Here is a 20,799-nt window from a genome sequence, read left to right on the forward strand (position 1 = left end):
TCTCTACATGGAGTCCCGCTCTCCATTGTATCAGATAGAGATAGTCGTTTTACATCTCATTTCTGGACAAGTTTTCAGAAAGCAATGGGAACTCGACTAAATCTAAGTACTGCTTATCATCCACAAACAGACGGACAGAGTGAAAGGACGATACAAACGCTAGAAGACATGCTCCGAGCATGTGTAACTGACTTTGGTGGTAATTGGGATAGCCATTTGCCATTAATTGAATTCTCCTATAACAATAGTTATCATTCAAGTATCAAAGCTGCACCATTCGAAGCACTGTATGGACGTAAGTGCAGAACTCCAGTATGTTGGGCAGAAATCGGAGAAAGTCAATTATCAGGTCCTGAGATTATACAAGAAACTACTGACAAGATAACTCAGATCAAGGAAAGACTGAAAACAGCTCGAGATCGTCAGAAAAGCTATGCAGACAATCGTCGCAAGCCGCTTGAATTCCAAGTAGGAGATAAGGTACTTTTAAAAGTTTCTCCTTGGAAAGGAATAGTACGATTCGGAAAGAAAGGAAAGCTAAGTCCAAGATACGTTGGACCATTTCCCGTGATTCAACGAATAGGACCAGTAGCTTATCGTTTACAACTACCAGAAGAATTATCTGGAGTACATGATGTATTTCATGTATCCAATCTCAAGAAATGTTTAGCAGATGAATCCCTGGTAGTACCGCTTCAAGATGTAGAGGTAAACGAAAAGTTGAAGTTTATAGAGAAACCACTACAGATCGGAGATAGAAAAGTCAAGTTTCTCAAACACAAACGACTGGTGTTGGTCAAAGTCAAATGGAATTCAAGGAGAGGACCAGAATACACTTGTGAGCTGGAATCAGAAATGAAGCGCAAATATCCTCATTTATTTCAAAATCTCGAGGACGAGATTTTTCTTAAGGTGGGGAGGATGTAACAACTGTCACGAAAATCGATAATTAGGATGGTAATTAGCCATTAAGGAAACCCTAATTGAGAAACCCAAGTGATTACGTATAAACCCTAGAATTTTCGTAACGATCGGAATCAGGATCAGGGCCCCTAAAACTCAGGGGGGTTAAACCCTATTGGACATTTATCTTGAAATACTTGCTGGAGAAGTAAAATTCGTTTGAGTAACAACACATCCAAGCTACTGGGACACGAAACAACCTAGGCTACGAAATAGACCCGTCACGCCACGCGACGGGTACACAGGTCTTCTTCGCGTGGCGCGAGGGAGGGCAAATTCCAGTTATAAATAGAGGGCAGTGGGACTTAGTTCTGTGCTTTAATTCGACGTTCAAATTCTAATTGAGCTCTGAGTTATAACGAATATCGTTCACACAAAACACACATCGATCACGAAGTGCTGCCGCAATCAGGGTAATAACTCGATCGCTATTACGATTCAACGTCCGATCGATTATAACTATCCAACGATAGTCCAGGTGCTGCTCAATTGAGCTTGTACTTTGATTATTCGTCGTGATTTCGACTTGAATATTTGAGTGCTGTTCGAATTCGGACTATGCTCTGTTATTCGTTGTGAATCCGATTGAATTATCGAGTATTGCACTGATTAATCGTTGTGAAGGTTTAATCTCGTGAATTGTCGTAACTGCTGTATTAGTTACTAACCTGTCTATGTGTGCATTGTGTTAAACTAGGTGTAATCAAGGCTAATCAGTAGGCTTATATCTATTGCTCGTTAATCTGCAATGTGAGTCATTCTTCTTTTTAAAACTGTTTTCTCACAGTTTGTGAGTAAAGTATTACAATACCTCAAATTATTTTCAAGGTTATAATTACAGGGATTAAGTCTTTGTAATCACCAAATTACAACTGGTATGTGGGGTATTGTGCATATTACTACTTTTATCACTCTATGTGGGTGAGTATTACTCTATGTGGGTAAATAATTACTCTGTGTGAGTTAACCGTCACTATTAGGGCAACGGGACCAATAGTGATATGACCACAGTCACAGATCCGGTCGAGTGACAAATACCCATTCTTGATAATTGGTTGATAGAAACATTGTAATCGCTCTTAATACTGTGAATTATAACTAACAGGTCGTTTTAGAAAACAGAATGATTCACTCAGTATTTCCCCGCTGACAAAACCTTTTTCAAACATGTTTCAGGTGATCTATGTGATCCAGGAAAAGTGCAGTAAAGCACTATCAAGCTCAGAGAAGTGGCTCAGTGTAAATAAATGAATAAAACATGTTTTGGAAAATAAAGATTTCTGTGTGAAATCAACTTATTGTAAATTATGGGATTTATCCCTTAAACTTTGTGTAATATATTAAACGAGCATTTTCCGGTGAAAAGATCCTGTTATAAAAAGACTTCCGCTGTCGCATAAATTAAATACCACGGGTACCACAAAAAATCTGCATCGCGGGCCCCGACTCCGTCCAGGGTGGGTCGGTGGCCGTGACACCATACTCCAGTTTACATACGATCCTTGGGCTTGTCCCCAGTTATCCTTCGGGCTTGTCCCCAGTTATCCTTCGGGCTTGTCCCCAGTTATCCTTCGGGCTTGTCCCCAGTGATCCTTTGGGCTTGTCCCCAGTTACTAACTTATCTTTTATATTGGCTTAGTCCCAAGTCATATTCCATTTTTTCAGGTTTTCGAAGTTAAACAATTAAGGATCCTTAATCCTTATTATCCATTAAAGTTTTACTTATGGTTATCCTGATTAAAGGTTAGGATCCTAACTTGGATCCTCAGGTATGATCCTTAACTATTTTTAATTTCATTCATTATTCATTTGAATAACCCTTAGACCTTGACAACTAAACCTATGATCCTTAAAATAAACTACTTTGGAAATTTTCGATTATAGGATATTTGATCCAGGATCATATCCTAAATTTCTTGAACATAATTTGCTTAACTTTTCTTACTCAAACGAATATGTACTAAAACAATTGGAAATTAAAAGGATAACAATACGAGATAAGCCAAAAAGATTAGAGTAATTTTATTAACAAAGGATTTAAAACCCTTCAAAGTTGTCAAAATCGCCAACCCACATTTCTACCAGCAAAACGTGGCCCGTCCACATGGGTTGGCAAAGGGTGTCCATTGTTTGTGCGATCATAGCATGCAGGTAAATAAAAGGCGGCAGGATCACCATGGCTTCATCCCCCAAACAAAGGATCCCTCCACCATATGTAATCCTACCTATTGTTTGAAGGATCCTGAAACTATTGTTCAAAGTTACAGACCATAATTGTTTCTAAAAAACATCAACAACCACAAAAAAATTGGGCTCCGGCTATGTCTAGAAGTTTCCTTCATCGCCCAATCCTGCAGCTCAAGCCTTCGCTGCACCATCACCACCAGCTCCACTTGCCTCTCCATCCTGATCCTTGCCAACATCACCACCCTCAAGCATCGGGACCTCCTCAGCCTCTTCATCATCCTCCAACTCTGCCAGCCTCGCCTTCCAGCCTTCAACGTCCCATGTGCTCTTGTCGAAGGCAGGATCCTGAGCCTCCGCAGCCATCTGCAGCTGGATCTTATACATGGTTATCGCAGCAGAGACCTTAGCATCCTGGGTGATATCATGCTTCTCATACTCAAAGTTGATCAGCATTTTGGCAGCTTCATCCTTGGTAGCCCGGAGCTCCTTCTCAAGATCAGCAATCTTGAGATCCTTCAGCACACCCATTTGTTGGAGGTCAGCAATTTGGCGGTCCTGATCCTCGACGTGGCCAACATAAGTCTCTATCTCAGCAAATTTCTGTAAGGAAAACAGGGCATAACGTCAGAAACAAGTGATCCTCAAAACTGTCAGGATAACAAACAGGGGCAGTGATCCTTACCTCGTTGAAGTAGTCCAAAAACTGTTGGCGGAGCAGGGGCAGGCCTTGTAAATCCTCTGAGGCCTTTCTCTTCTTTCCTTTACCCCGAATAGGTGCTTTAGGGGCTGAAGCAGTTGGGCTGGCAGCAGGAGTCTTCTTCCTTGCAGATTTAACATTAGCAAGATCATCAATACCGAACTTTGAAGCAGACTTAGAGGATTTTCCAGCACCTACAAAACCAAAATAAGATAAGTATTCTAATTAAACTTGAAAATCCTACCTAGAATTACTTTTTAAATAAGGATACTTACTTGACATTGTGACAGAGGCAGAGGATACTTCTTGGGAATCCTGGGTAGCAACCTGGAAAGTTCTTGTCTCCGGATCAAGCTTCTTAAAAGCCAATAGTCTCTCTTTTGCAGCAGGGGTCAACCTAAGACGAGAAATGGATATAGCTGCACAATAAACAAGAAAATATCAGTGATCCTCATCCTAAGGAACAAATTTTATGGTGATCCTTCCAGGATCCTCTATCCTACCATGGGTAGCCCACTCCTTGGGCAAATCCTTCCCATCAGGGATGGAATCTCTCCTAACAAAAAAGAACCGACGCTTCCAGTTCGTGTCATTCTTGGTAACTTTGAAGACAGGATGATCCTCTCCAGCTTTTCGCTTAAACAAATAACGATGGGATCCGAAAGTGGTAAGATCATACATCTCAGCCAGCTCCGCCATACCAAGGTCAATACCCTCTTGTTCAATGATCCTTTCAACAATGACGGATTTTGTCGATCTGAGAATCGGTAAAACAATGACGGATTTTGTCGATCTGAGAATCGGTAAAACAACACCTCTCAGTGGGAGAATCCTTGATGATCCCTTGACCCTTCAAGGGGCTGTTCTTCTTAGGATCCTTATGCGGGGAGTTCCGGAGCAACATCTTTACAGAAGAATGGAAAGAAGAAGAAAAACAGAGAAGAAGATGAGAAAGAGAATACCTGGCTGATCTTCCGAATACGGTTATAAAGGGAGTCGCTTTGAATTTAAATGCAAACGATCCTATCCCTATTTCTATTTATAATGATGATTCGTGCAGGGTTGTCACTTCTGTGACGTCAGATCACAACGGATAGTTCTATTGTAACGGCTATATATCCGTTAAGTCAGTTAGAGATAAGACCGGCAAAATATAACTCGTTTATATTAGATAAATACTCCTTATATTTTGGGGGCAATTGTTAGGGCTGGATTTTTATGACTTGTGATCCTTACATGTGATCCTAATCAGTGATCATTGTTTCTTTGGCAGATAGTGATCCTCAGAAGAGATCCAGGGACAGGATCACGGACCATCCTAGGGATCCTCATACTAACGATTGTTCTCTTTGGATTTAATGTTATCTTGCAGGAATTTCGAGTAGGATCTGCTCTTAGCAACGTAAACAAGGAACCTGTCACGCTACTTTGGCATATGCATAATCAAAGAGGGACGTTATGGACAATATGGAAACTCAACACAATTTAAGGGCGATAATTTAGGCTAAATTTACTTCTATTCTTGAAGGGGTAACGAGCTAATAGTTAGGTTATTTACCTAAAATACGACCACGCTCACTTGTATAAGTAGCACTCTTCAACATTCGGAAGACACAACACACATTCCTCACACGCTTTAGCACACGATACTATAGTGATCCTTGTACCTAGCTCGTTACCATCCAAAGTTGTAACCATCATTTGTTATATTGAAGTTTGGTGATCGGTAGTTTCCATCACCCGAGGTTTTTTATGCCGGAGATCATTGATCAAGGGCTTTTTCCTCGTATAAATCCTTGTGTCACTTGTGCATTTTACATTTAAGTGATCCTTCACTTTGTTCATCATACCAAGCATCATTCCCCGTTTACATAAAGTTTGGTTGCATTATCTTTAAGTGATTTTTGACCAAAACAACCTTATTTAAATCCTTCGATCCCACTGCCCTGAGCGATCACGTTTCCGAAACATGGGTTGCCTTCCCTGTTACTCCGTTTACCATAGGATACACTTATCCTTTTCCGGCCTTTACCCAGTCCTTCTTCTCTCTTACTGGCATCTCTTATATCCAAGCCCATGCCAATGATCTGGAGGGTTTTGAATACCCTTGAAAGGATCATTAAGCCGGAAGGGATTGACCTAGGAATGTCAGAGCTGGGAGAGATGTATGATCTCACTACCTTTGGATCCCACCGATACTTGTTCAAACGTAAACCTGGTGAAGAACACCCAATCTACAAAGCCACCAAGAACGACACCAACTGGAAACGGCGTTTCTTCTTTGTCAGAAGAGATACTATCCCCAATGGAAAAGATCTACCCGGGAAATGGGCTACCCATGGTAGGATGGAGGATCCTGAGAAGGATCACCAGAGAACTTTCTTTTCATATAAGGATCACTGACCCCTTCTGTTTTTGCTGTGCAGCTATCAGCGTCTCACATCTCAGACTGACTCCTGCTGCCAAAGAGAGACTCGCCGCCTTCAAGAGACTTGATCCTGAAACAAGATCTTTCAAGACAACCACCCAGGATTCACAGGAGGTATCCTCAGGCTCTGTCACGATGTCAAGTAAGTATCTTTGTTTAAAATTTAAATGAATAGTGAAGTATAAGTAAGGTAAAGATACTTATCTTGTTTTGGTTGTGTAGGTGCTGGAAAATCCATCAAGTCTGCTTCAAAGTTCAGCGTCACTGATCTTACCACCGTCAGATCCTCCAAGAGAAAGACTCCTGCCAGCCCGACTGCTTCAATTCCCAAGGCACCCCTCAAAGGAAAGGGAGGCAAGAAGAGAAAAGCCTCCGAAGCTGAGGATCTGCAAGGTCTGCCCTTGATCCGCCAACAGTTCCTTGACTACTTCAGTGAGGTAAGGATCATTGTCCCTGCTTATATATCCTGCTTGTTTGAGGATCGCCTGATCCTAAATTATCCTTTATCCTCTTTGCAGAAATTTGCTGAGATTGAGGATTACGTTGGCCACGTGGAGGATCAGGATAGGAAAATTGCTGATCTTCAACAGGTTGCTCTGCTAAAGGATCTTAAGATTGCCGACCTTCAGAAGGATCTCCAGAATGCCAAAAATGAGACGGCCAAGGTGTTGATCAACTTTGACTACGAGAGGCATGAGATCACCGAGGATGCCAAAGTCTCTGCCGCCATAGCAATGTACAAGACTAAACTGCAGATGGCCTTGGAAGCTCAGGATCCTGATTTTGACAGGAGCACCTGGGATGTGGAGGGCTGGAAGGCAAGGCTGGCTGAACTGGATGATGAAGAGGAGGCTGAAGAGATCCTGACAATTGAGGATGGAGGCAGTGGCAAGGATCAAGGTGGTGATTGATGTGTGCGAGGTGTTATATATTTTTGATGTATATTTTAAGCCCTTTTACACTTTTTAGCCAAGTTTTAAATTTATAAAACACGATATTTACTAACACTAGACACACATATGGGCAAGTGCACCCATCGTGGACGTAGTATAGTGTTGGTAAGATACCGACGTCGTCCAAGGACACAAGAGCTTTTAGTACCGGTTTATCCTCAACGTCTAATCAAATCAAAAAGTTAGAAAAAGGTTTTAAACTAGAAAAATAAAAACTAACTAAATGCTGAAAAATAAAAATAAAATAAAAACAGATAGACAAGATGAATCACTTGGATCCGACTCGTGTATTAGTATAACCTTTGATTATTTTCGCACTTTTGCACTTGTTTAAGAGATTATCTTAGTTATTGTAGTAGGCCCCTCTTTTGAAGGCGACGTTACCCTCAACCCAGTAGTTTGAGTCAGCAAGGATACAATCCTAAAGGGTTGGATTATTGGAAGATAATGAATTAAGTTATTAATGCAAATTATGGTAGGCCCCGCCTTTGGCGGTGACGTTACCCTCGGCTAAGTAGTCTGAGTCAGCAGGGATACAGTCCTAACTAGCCGGGTTATAGTATTAATAGTAGTTAACTTATGAGGGGGTCAAAGAGTTTGGATCCCCGCCATCCAATACCTATGGGCATTGAAGGAGATCCTACTAAATTTGACCCAGGTCCCTTGCAGGACCTCTAAACGCTGAACAAGGGCAAGACCCTTACCAAACCGTTCCCTTAACCCCCGACCAGGTAGCCAACATACCTCCATATAGACCGTGGAGATATGAATGGTGAAAATCTTTTATTTTATATAGACAGTAAAATAATGCCAAGACACCACGGATAAATGATAATGAAAGATCACCTTCAACATAAGAAACTAGTTATTAAAGTCATTAATACAAAACCAAATAAAAAGTGCAAAAGATTAAAAATAAAAAGTATTATACTAAACACTTGTCTTCACCAAGTGATGTAAGAGACTTAGGCAAACATGGCCTTGATTGTCAAGAACTCTTACTATCATTCTTGGATCCCGAGACGACTCACACACTCTACGATGGACAATGGATGATAGTGGTGGATGATGGTGTTATGGTGGTGGTGGGTGGTGGATGAAGTGTGAGAGAGGTGGTGTGCCAAGGGATGAGTTGGAATGAAACCAAGCACTCCTATTTATAGGCTGAACAGAAGGCTGGGCACGGCCCCGTGTCCGCTGGACACGCCCCCGTGCCCGTCTGACACTCTCTCTCTTCATTAATTGTAATTCGCAATTACAATTAATGCGTCTGCTGTACTTTCGCCACGCCCCCGTGCTCACTGGACACGGCCCCGTGGTGGGCAATAGAAGCTTCTACAGGTTTGTCTTTTCTGCTGCTTCTTGGGCATGGCCCCGTGCTGGCTGAGCACGGGGCGTGTTCAGTCTTCTGTTTTCTCTTCTTTGCTTGGGAGGATGCCGTTGAGGGTTCGGGCAATCTACTTTTGTTCCTTTTCTTGTATTTATGCTAGAATTAGCTGTCTTTTTGCTTCTTTTGTGTATTTGAGCTCATTTCATCCTGAAAATACAAAAGGAAGACAAAAACACTCTTTTTCCAACATTAGTACTTAAAAAGGGTTTGTTTTATGCCTCATTTGATGTAATTTATATGTTGCATTTTACACACATCAAATACCCCCACACTTGAACTTTTGCTTGTCCTCAAGCAAAACTCTTTAAATGTGGCTTACACTCCCAAATGGAATGGGTAGAAGAGAAGGTTTTTGGCTTGTCATAGAGTGTCGGGAATCCAAGATCTTTTTGGGTTTTATTTTTATTTATTTACAATCCTATTCGTTATGATTTATTTAGAACGTTTCATGAGATAAATTACTTATTTGGGCATAACATGCCTTTTTAACATTTCATTTATATACAAGTTCACATAACTCACGGGAGAAATCACTCAACACTCGGCCGAAGGTGTAATTTTTTTAGTGAATCACTCGAGAGCGGCATGGAACTTACGCCTACCATAGGCTTGCCAAGCAATCAATCCTCCTCCTTTTTAACTTTATACCTTTGTAAATATCAAGAGGACTTTTTGGGTGAAGGGTTAGGCTTGGGCTAAAGGTGGGTGGTTGGGTTAGTGGTTAGGAAAAGGGCGAAAAGCGTAAAAAACGTCGGTTTTCGTAAAACACTTTGTTCTTAGTGATTTTTTTTGAAGTATTTCTCCAAACAAGCTTTTGTTCTCATAGCTTTGTTTGTTTTTAACTTCATCAAAAAAAATATATATTTTTTTTTTATCACACAAAAGAACGAGCTTGCGAAAAACCGAGCTTGTTACTAAAATAAAGGGTGAAAAATAAAAAGGGTTTTTGGTGGGTGAAAAGGGTTTAGGGTAAAGAAACGAAAGGTTTAGGCTCAAAGGGGTTAACTAGGGGGATTTTGGGTAGGTAGTAAAAAAAATGAAAATAATGGTGTGGAAAGAAAAATGGTTAGTCCTAATCCCTCCATCATTTACTTACTTGGGTTTAAGTTGGTAAGGACCGGGAATGAATCGTCGTGGCAAGTTCTAGAGTTGTAAGAACCAAGCGGCTATTCACACAAGAAACGAAAAATGAGCATTTAGTCTAAGGATGTAAATTTGTATGCTCAATAAAGGCTCAAAACTCACTTTTGTGGGAATGGGTTTTTAATGTGATCAAGTATATATAATCAAATTTTTAACTAGACTTGTTATGCCATTTCATAGTTTTCTTATGTTGGTTCTTGTTATCACGACGCTTTCGGTTGTAAAATTTGTAAAAATATAACCTTATTAATCTTAGGATTCCTAACTTAAACTTTAGACAAGTAAAAAAAATGAAAAATTTTTGAAAAAATTTGGGGTGCTTAGCGGTTCCAATAGAGTTTTGTGTAAGGCTTGTTGTTAGGACTTGCAAAATTTCGAGGTGTTAGCTTCCCCCCCCCCACACACTTAAATTACACATTGTCCTCAATGTGTCCCAAAAATAAATTTTTAGGTTGATTGGATGTGTAATGTGGTGTTAAAAAGCAAAGATTTATGTTACTGGCCGTCTGGACACGGCCCCGTGGGGACCGAACACGGCCCCGTGTTCAGGTGCCAGTAACAGAAATTAGAGAAATGAGACAGAAGCCTGGACACGGGGGCGTGTCTGGTGAACACGGCCCGTGTCCAGTTACCTGAACTAGGCGTTTTTCTACAGGTGGTTCAGCACGGGGCCGTGTTGGTTGGGCACGGCCCGTGTTGAGCCTTCTGTAATGGAGATTTGTGTCGGGTTGCCTCGTTCTTGTGCATGGGGCCATTTTTCTCGTTCCCTTTTTCATCCATTACCACCACGAGTGTGTTTTATTTATTATAAACCATCAAACTTTAGAAAACCAACATTTCATTACAACCTTAGAGAGATACATATAGTTTCTAAATAAAATAAAATAAAAACTTAACTAAATAGGTAAGGAGATACACGAGGTTATCATAAAGGGCTCTACTTCTTAAGAAAATTTTGGGAATAGTTTCCCGATGTAGTAAGACCTTTAGCCGATGGTTCCTCGGATGTTGTTCAAAGCCATTCTTCTATCTCCCTTAGAAGGAAGAAAGCGGCTTCATTTTCCTCAGTGGCTTGAGGAGGAACATTCACCGGGACTCCTTGCACCACCCTTTGCGGAGGCGCTTGGTGCATGGCATACCATTCGGTCGGAATGATGACCTCGGGCACTATGTTCCACGCTCTTTGGGTTATTATGGGAACCAAAGGCGGGGAAGCGAGAAGGTTTAACCTCTGGTGCAAGAGGTTTACTTCTCGGAGACAGCCCTCCAATCCCACCGTCAGATGGTTAATACGGTCCACTAACGCTTCCTCTACTCCTGTCATTTCGTCTATGGCCTCCCTCAAGGCGTAAACATAGTTCACCAGGGAGTCTTCTGCTGTGGACGACCTTCTCCCATTTCGGTTACCTCTTGAAGATGATCCGCTTGTTCTGCTGGCCATTCTCTGTGAAAGAAACCGAAGAAAGCTAAATTTTTGCAAAACAGTACCTCGGACACGGCCCCGTGCTCGCTGAGCACGGCCCCGTGTTCATTTGTCTGCAGGATTTTTGGCTAAGGATTCTTGGGGTTTTAAATTATTTTCATGATTTTTAACTGTGGTTTAAACTTAGATAATTTAAAACAAAGTTATACAACTAACTTTAAACAAGAATCCGTAGCAAATAATCCTACAAACTCTACATAGAAGGTTGGAGTCATAGAGTTTCCAAGCTTCCATGGAGGAGATGTTGAAAAATTTTGAAAGAAGGGGAAATAAACAAAAGTGGAAAGGACAAGATGGTCCTTGGGAACCTTCTTTTAGCACTTACCTAGGATGGTATAGGTGAAGATCCCAAGAATCTTTGTCTAGTGAAGTGGTAAAAAATGAGCAGGAATCAGGCTGCATTTAAAGAAAACGACAGCGCACTGGACACGGCCCCGTGTCCGCTGGACACGGCCTCGTGTGCAGAGAAAATCCTGACACATTTTGTCCGTATTCTGACAAAATCAGCAGAGAATCTTTTAGGTGAGCACGGGGGCGTGTTGACCGGACACGACCCCGTGTCTGGAGGCTGTCTTATGGAGTTTTGTTGTCCCTGAGGATCTTATTGATGTCGGGTGGTTCCTTACTGGATGGAACAACCCCAAAGTGCCTAAGATACCTAAATTGTCCTAGACTAAGACGAGAACGCAAGAGGTTGTCGGTGAGGGTAATTCCTATTTTCATTCTAGGTGGAAAAGTCCAACCCTTTCCCGGGCTCTCGTTAAAGAAGGTGTATGCCGAATCGCTCAGGTCTATGTATGCACCGAACGAAGTCGATGGGGAGTCCTTCACGGCACAATCGGCACAGGGACGACTATCGTCCAAGTCTTTTCTAGGTATGAAGGTATTTTCAGAAGCAACGAGGTTGTCGGAATGCGGTTCCAACATTTCTTCATGGTCATCGTCTTGGGGCGGATCAATAAAATCCTTCCTAAGTTCTTTTGACCAATTTAGAATTAGTTCTTCTAGTTGAAATAACTCGTCAAGGAGCATTTCCCCTAGAATATCTGGCTGGGCGCATTCGAGGGAGAGATAGTGCTTATTTTTACTTTCGCCCCTCTTAAGGTTATAAGGAATTGGTGGGTCTATATAGTGGGGCCTATAATTTAGAAAGTAACATTTTAATTCTTCATGTTCGCCTCCACATAATTGACACCACATACCATAAGAGTGCCGAAAGTAAAAAGAATTACTATCACTCATGTTTATGTCAGAAATTACCAACCGCCGGGATCTAACGGTTCTGTTTTCAGTAAGAGAATCTTGGGCACGGGGGCGTGTTGAGTGAGCATGGCCCCGTGTTCAGCTTACTGTCTGACTTAAAACAGGATTGCCAGTTCCAATGATTGAGCACGGGGGCGTGTTCAGCGGGCACGGCCCATGCTGAGCTCTGCAGAAGCTGAAAAATTAAGAAAATCCTAAAAATTTAAAAAGAAAAATAAAAATATGATTAGGCCGTTGATTCCTAACTTTCTTAAAATCCTTGTGTCCCCGGCAACGGCGCCAAAAACTTGATGTGTGCGAGGTGTTATATATTTTTGATGTATATTTTAAGCCCTTTTACACTTTTTAGCCAAGTTTTAAATTTATAAAACACGATATTTACTAACACTAGACACACATATGGGCAAGTGCACCCATCGTGGACGTAGTATAGTGTTGGTAAGATACCGAGGTCGTCCAAGGACACAAGAGCTTTTAGTACCGGTTTATCCTCAACGTCTAATCAAATCAAAAAGTTAGAAAAAGGTTTTAAACTAGAAAAATAAAAACTAACTAAATGCTGAAAAATAAAAATAAAATAAAAACAGATAGACAAGATGAATCACTTGGATCCGACTCGTGTATTAGTATAACCTTTGATTATTTTCGCACTTTTGCACTTGTTTAAGAGATTAACTTAGTTATTGTAGTAGGCCCCTCTTTTGAAGGCGACGTTACTGTTAGGGCTGGATTTTTATGACTTATGATCCTTACATATGATCCTAACCAGTGATCCTTATTTCTTTGGCAGATAGTGATCCTCAGAAGAGTTCCAGGATTAGGATCACGGACCATCATAGGGATCCTCATACTAACAGTTGTTTTCATTGGATTTAATGTTATCTTGCAGGAATGTCTGGCAGGATCCGCTCTTAGCAACGTAAACAAGGGACTCGTCTTTACAACTTTGGCATATGCTTAATCAGAGATGAACGTTGTGGACGATATGGAAACTCAGCATAATTTAAGGGCGATAATTTAGGCTAGATTTACTTTTATTCCTAAAGGGGTAATGAGCTAATAGTTAGTCTATTTACCTAAAATAGGGCCACTCACACTTGTATAAATAGCTCTCTTCCACATTCAGAAGACACAACACATTTCTCACACGCTTTGACACACGATACTATAGTGATCCTTGTACTTAGCTCGTTACCATCCGAAGTTGTAACCTTTATTTGATATATTGAAGTTTGGTGATCGGTAGTTTCCATCACCCGAGGTTTTTTATGCCGGAGATCATTCATTGATCAAGGGCTTTTTCCTCGTATAAATCCTTGTGTCATTTGCGTATTTTACATCAAAGTGATCCTTTACTTTGTTCAATATACCAAGCATCATTCCCCGTTTACATAAAGTTTGGTTGCATTATCCTTGTGTGATTTTTGACCAAAACAGTTTGGCGCCCACCGTGGGGCAATTGGTGCTTCATTCATAAAGAAATTTTTCTATTGGTGATCATTCCGGAAGTGTTGCATGGCTTCATCATTGAAGAATACTTCCACAGTGATGTCGGCAGTCAACTCATCTAATGGCATTCCACCTTTGCCTCCACCACCAGCTGGATCTCAGAAAAATGCTGAGAAGAGACCAACTCCTATCTCCTCTAAACCATCATCTTCTGCTCTAACTTCTTCTGTTCCCAGTACTAGTGATATATTAACTTTGATTTTGCAGATGAGGGATCGTATGCAGCAGCAGGATGAAACTAATGACAGGATCCTCAAGGAAATCGGAGATCTCAAAAGACAAAAGAAAACGGCAGAGGATCATTCCCCACTAATGCCCAAATCTTTGAATTTTGATACTCCGATGATTACTTCTCAGCCATCAGAGGCCCCAGACATTCAACATATGGGTGGATTAAGAGGAGTGCATTTCGGCCCAGCAGCAGTGACTCAGGCATCAGGATCATATTTCCAACCGGCTGGATCCTATACTCAGCATATGGGATCCTTCATGAACTCAGGATCCTCCTTCGTTCCAGGATCATCCCAGGTTCAAGGATCCTCCTTCGTTCCAGGATCATCCCAGGTTCAAGGATCCTCCTTCGTTCCAGGATCATCCCAGGTTCAAGGATCCTCCTTCGTTCCAGGATCATCCCAGGTTCAAGGATCCTCCATTGTTCCAGGATCATGCCATGTTCAGGGATCCCTTCAGATACCAGGATCCTTGAAGAATTTGCAAACAAGAAGTCCAGATGTCCATCAAGGATATTTTATACCAATGCAAACCATTGCTTCCACTGGTCCCTCCATCATCCCAGAATCCCAGCAACATGGATTCACATCCAATGTTCCTAACTTGAACCCAATGGGAGGTAACACTTTTAATAATTCTTATACCACTAACCATGGATTCGTGCAGGATACAGGTATCAATCATGCTATGGCCAGAGAACTACAAAAACTGAAGGATATGATATCAAGTGTTCCAGGGGTAGTCAAACCTATCCCGGAGATTGCAGATGGAAGCCATAAGGTATCTCGTTTTGCAACACCAATTTGTGATGCTGAGATACCCAAAAGGTTCCATATCCCTACTATGAAGCTGTATGATGGTACAACAGATCCTGAGGGACACATAGCACAATACAGGGAAAGGATGGGGATCAATCCAATTCCAGAAAAGTTAAAGGAAGCATGCTTATGCAAAGGATTTGGATCCACTCTTACTGGATCAGCTCTTAAATGGCTGCTAAGTCTTCCCCCTTACTCTATTACTTCATTTGCTAATTTAGTTAATTTATTCAATAATCAATTCTCTTGTAGTAGAAAATTTGAAAGGTTGACTAGTGATTTATATAGGGTAACTCAGGGTCATAATGAATCATTAAGGGATTATATAACCAAGTTTAGTAAAGAATCCTTGGACATTCCTAACTTGGATATGGCCACAGCTGTTGAGGCCTTCAAGATGGGATTGCTGAAGAATTCATTGTTCTATGATGATCTTGTTATGACACCATGCAGGAACCTAGATGAAGTAAGAACTCGGGTACTCAGGTTCATCCGGCTTGAGGATGACAAGAGGATCCAGGAGAGACAAGCAGGATCCTCAAAGCCAGAAAAGCAAGGATCCTCTTTCAAAAGCAACAGATTCAAATCCTACAATAGGAATGACAACCAGAACGTGCATGCCGTTGACCAAGAAGAGGATGATGAGGATTATCCTCCAATTTCTGAATATTGTTTTTCCGTTGATAATCATGAACTAATCCTTGCAATGCAGAATCTAGGAGAAAAAGCCAGATGGCCCAGAAAAAACGACAAACCAACTGGAACTAAAGACAAATCGAAGTGGTGTGCATACCACGAGGATTTTGGGCATTTAACCGAAGAATGCATCGCATTAAGAAAGGAAATTGGATATCTGCTAAGCAAGGGGCATCTAAAAGAGTTGTTGGGAAGGAAAAAGCAAAGGACTCAGGATCCTGAGAGGATCCCTGAGAAAGCTCCAGCTCCTCCGGCAGATGCACAAGTAATCAACTTTATTTATGGAGGATCAGACATATGTGGTACATCCTTCTCGGCAGCTAAAAGGCATGCAAAGGAAGCTAAAATGGATAACGCAGAAAGACCTATTCGAACATCAAGTGTCTCGGAAGGAAAAGTTATAACCTTTGATGAGGATGATAGAATTAACATCCAGGATCCTCCTCATGATAGTCTAGTCATCACTCTCTTTATCTCTAACCATTTTGTCCGCAGGATCCTTATTGACGGAGGAAGCTCAGTAAATATTATCCAGCTTGATGTTCTGAAGAAGATGGGTATCCCTGAATCAGATATCACACCAAGATCCTCCGTACTTGTGGGATTCAGTGGCGAAACTAAGAAAACCCTGGGGGACATCAAACTCCCAATTTATGTGGAAGGATTACATAATTATCAAAAATTTTGTGTTATTGACTGTTTGTCTTGTTGTAATGTTATCCTTGGCAGACCCTGGATACATGATATGAAGGCAGTTCCATCCACCTACCATCAATGTGTGAAGCTCCCTAGCCCATGGGGAATAATCAAGATCGACAGTGATCAGCAGGAGGCTAAGGATTGTTACACCTCATCAATGAAACCAGCCTCGAAGCCAAGGGAGCAATAGCAATTACAGTATCCTCCAAGGAATGTCTTGGAGGCGAGAGAACAGGATGTGGACGAAATCCTTTTGGATCCTAATGATCCTGAATCAAAAATCTATATAGGATCAGGGATCCTTGGCAAGATGAAAGAAGACCTAGTATCCTTCCTCAAAAGAAAAAAGTCTACCTTTGCAAGGAAACATGAGGATATGACAGGTATATCTAAGGATATTATAACTCATAAACTTAGCATTGACAGGTCAATCAAACCAATCCATCAAAAAAGGAGGAAGTTTGCACCGGAAAGAAATGCCATTATCCAGGAAGAGGTAGAAAGATTACTTCGGGCAGGTGCAACATATCAAAGGCTGGTGAATATGATGTTCAAAGATCAAATTGGACAAACTATGGAAGTATACATAGACGATATGGTAGTAAAGTCAAAGAAAGCTGAAGATCACCTAAGGGACTTGGAGGAAGCATTTGATATCCTTGATAATTATAACATGAAGCTTAACCCTTCAAAATGTCACTTTGGTGTTAAAGCAGGCAAATTCTTAGGATATATGGTAACTCAGAGGGGCATTGAAGCAAGCCCTGAACAAATCAAAGCATTGGTGAATATCAAATCCCCTGCCAACGCTAAGGATGTGCAAAGGCTAACAGGCAGGATAGCAGCTCTAAACAGATTCATATCCAAATCCTCAGAAAGGTGTAAAGAATTCTATGATATCCTAAGAAAGAACAAGAAATTTGAGTGGACTGAAAAGCATGAGAATGCTTTACAAGCCCTCAAAGAATACATGTCCTCAGCTCCAGCATTGATGAAACCAGAAAAAGGAGATGTGTTATCCTTATACCTTGCGGTATCCTCAAAAGCAGTAAGTGCAGTCCTTGTTAAGGATCATGAAGGTACACAATATCCTGTCTATTATGTAAGTAAGAGTTTACTTGATGCTGAATCCAGGTACTCACACCTTGAAAAACTTATCCTTGCATTAATTATGGCATCTACTAAACTAAGACATTATTTTGAAACCCATGTTATTGTTGTTAGAACTAATTTTCCAATTAAGAATGTCCTCAGGAAACCAGAGATGTCCGGAAGAATGGCTAAGTGGGCAGTAAAGCTTAGTGCCCATGATACAAGATATGAGCCTAGAACAGCCATTAAATCTCAAGCACTAGCAGACTTTGTGGTTGATTTCAGTAGTGATCTACAAAAGGAAGCCGAATTGGAGGTCCAGCAGCTGGATGAGACCAAGGATCCTTGGATACTATGTGACAACTCGAACCTTAGACCTACTTTGTGCAACGTACGAGAACGTGTTATGATTACGTGCTATGATTTAAATGAATGCTATGTTATTACGTGCTACTTGTGTTGTGTATATAATGTGTATGTATGTTAATGAAACCGGACCCGAACCACACACCAAATCCAATCGCACAAAGCCATTGGGCTTTACACCTTGTACGCACGGCCCAAGGGCAGCCCGAGCGGATGGGCCGGCCCACTTCCCCTCTACGCAAACAAATAATCACCCTTGGGGGTTGTTTCCTCACTTGTTGCAAATCCTAACACACAAGAAACCTAGCTTTTTTCTCTTCCTCTCATTCGCGAATCGAAGACCGGCCGAACTCGAAGACCCTTGTTTCCCGATCGTCACCTCTTTACTTGAAATCGGTTAGTGTTTAATTGTGTTATATTGATTCTGTGATTGATTCGGATAGTATAATAATTGGATCGGACATGGTTATAATTGGCTGAATGTTGTAATCGAATATTGTTGTTAATCGGCTAATGGTATTGGCTGTGTTATGTTTAATGTTAACCGGCCGGACTTACCTGTTAATCGACCGGACTTGTGTGTTTTATGTTAGCTAATAAACTAGGACTAATCCGGCTAGGGTTCATGCAATCGGTGATAATAAGATGTTTGTTAATCACATGCTTAGGCTGGAACGATTAGAGATGTTTGATTTAGTTTTGTTGATCGGCCGAACAGGGTTCCGAATTGATGTGATCGATTTTGTTATTGGTAATCAAATATTGTTCATGCTTTGATCTGATTAGGGTTCATGAGAAAACCGATGGACAACTGACTGTTTGCATGCTAAACTAACAGTTGGAAATTATGTTAATTGATCTGTTTTCCGAAACTGTTTGATCTAATTGCTGATATTACGGGATGTTAGTTGGAAACTGATAATTGATTATGTATGATTGCATGAAACTTGGAAACTTGTTACAAAATTGACAGCACACACGGTTACGACTCGGCACCTCCAGTTGCGAGTCGAGACCCCATCAGCATCAGCCGGAATCACGGTTGCGAGTCATGATTTCGACTCGTAACCAGACCATGCCAAACCGAGACCATGGTTGCGAGTCCCGTTGCGACTCGTAACCGAACCATGACGAGCCGAGACCAGTCATTGCGACTCGCAACCAGCGGTTGCGACTTATAACCCAGTTGCGACTCGAGATCGCCGGTTGCGACTCGAGACCACCTTTGCACTATTGGGCCTACACTGTTGACTGTTATGCTTTTGAACTGCTTATCTGTTTGGGCCGGGGTATGTTGGGACGGTTAATATTGGGCTGATTGTTATTGGACTGCTATGAAATACGTGTACACTGCCATGATCAATACGTGTTGGTAACATACGTGCTTTGCACAAACCTGACTTGATTAAATACTATGATAGGACGTGAGTGACCAATTACTTGCTACCTGTACTTCTTGTGTATCTGCCGAGCAACCCAAGGTGAGTTCACACAGCCAAGGCATGGGGTTCCCAGGGTGGGAATGGGATTGAATAAACTATACGTACATACTTAGTTAACAGAACATAATGATATGAGTCCTCAGGGTGAGGGTGGTGAATGATAAGATACGGCTAGACTAGTATACCAATTGAACTGATCTTCGCATACACGCCAGGGGTTGGCCGCGATATTATGACTGATCTTCGCACACATGCCTTGGAAAGGCCGCGAACTATAGATACTAAAACTTCGCACACATGCCAGGGTGGCCGCGATACAAATATACATAGTCTAGAATACTTGAGAACTTTCCCCAATCTTCGCATACATGCCGAAATGGCCCGCGATACGAACCAATACTATACATGAACAATGAACGAACTAGTACGATGCATGATTAGATAAACGAACGCAATGCTTGCTATACTACTCCATTACTGAACTTACTTTCTGTGAACTCGCTCAACTAGTTTGTTGATTATTTGCTGCATGCCTTGCAGGACCTTAGGTACATTATGGAGCTTGCACAGGGAGGAGCAGGTCGTTGTGGGCAAAGGGTCGTGAATGATATTTCAACACTTATGATAAATCATGCATGCTATTGTTTGGGTTACTTAAAATGCTTCCGCTATACTTAACTATATTACATGTTCAATATGATTGGTGGTTAGGATCCTGGTCATGTCACGCCTCCAAGCGGTGATACTCCGCAGGTGGATTTTGGGGGTGTGACAGATTGGTATCAGAGCCATTGGTTATAGAGAACTAGGTTTTAATATGGGAAAACGTTTTTATTAAAACCAGACTATAACCAGAACAGTGCTCTCAACGATCCACAACGACGCTTCGCTCCACGTGCAAGACTCGACATCCTAGGTAATAAGGTTTATGTTATTGCCTGTTTGTTAGAACTGCTTAGAACTTTGCTCGCATTACGCTTAGATACACATGACTTTGTTACATGAGAACACCTACGTGCTTACACTTTTCTGTCATCGCCCTAATCGCGAACCACTCTCATTTACGTTACTCTTACTATGAAGATCATGTCTGGACGAATCAACATGACACAAGCCCAGCTAGAGGCTCTCGTTCAAGCTCAAGTTGCTGCGGCACTTGCAGCTGCTCAAGCAGGTCAACCAGCGCAGCAAGTTTGCACCTTTAAGAACTTCATGGACTGTCGTCCAAATTCCTTCAGCGGCACAGAGGGGGCAGTGGGACTCCTCCACTGGTTTGAGAAGCTAGAATCCGTATTCGAAATGTGCGAGTGCCCTGAGGCTCGCAAGGTCAAGTTTGCCACTGGCACGCTAGAGGGAATAGCACTGACTTGGTGGAACGCCCAAGTTCAAATCTTAGGGTTGGCAGCTGCTAACGCCACACCCTGGAACGACTTTAAGGA

This window comes from Helianthus annuus, chromosome 16 (genome assembly GCF_002127325.2).
Source record: "Helianthus annuus cultivar XRQ/B chromosome 16, HanXRQr2.0-SUNRISE, whole genome shotgun sequence".
NCBI lineage: Eukaryota > Viridiplantae > Streptophyta > Magnoliopsida > Asterales > Asteraceae > Helianthus > Helianthus annuus.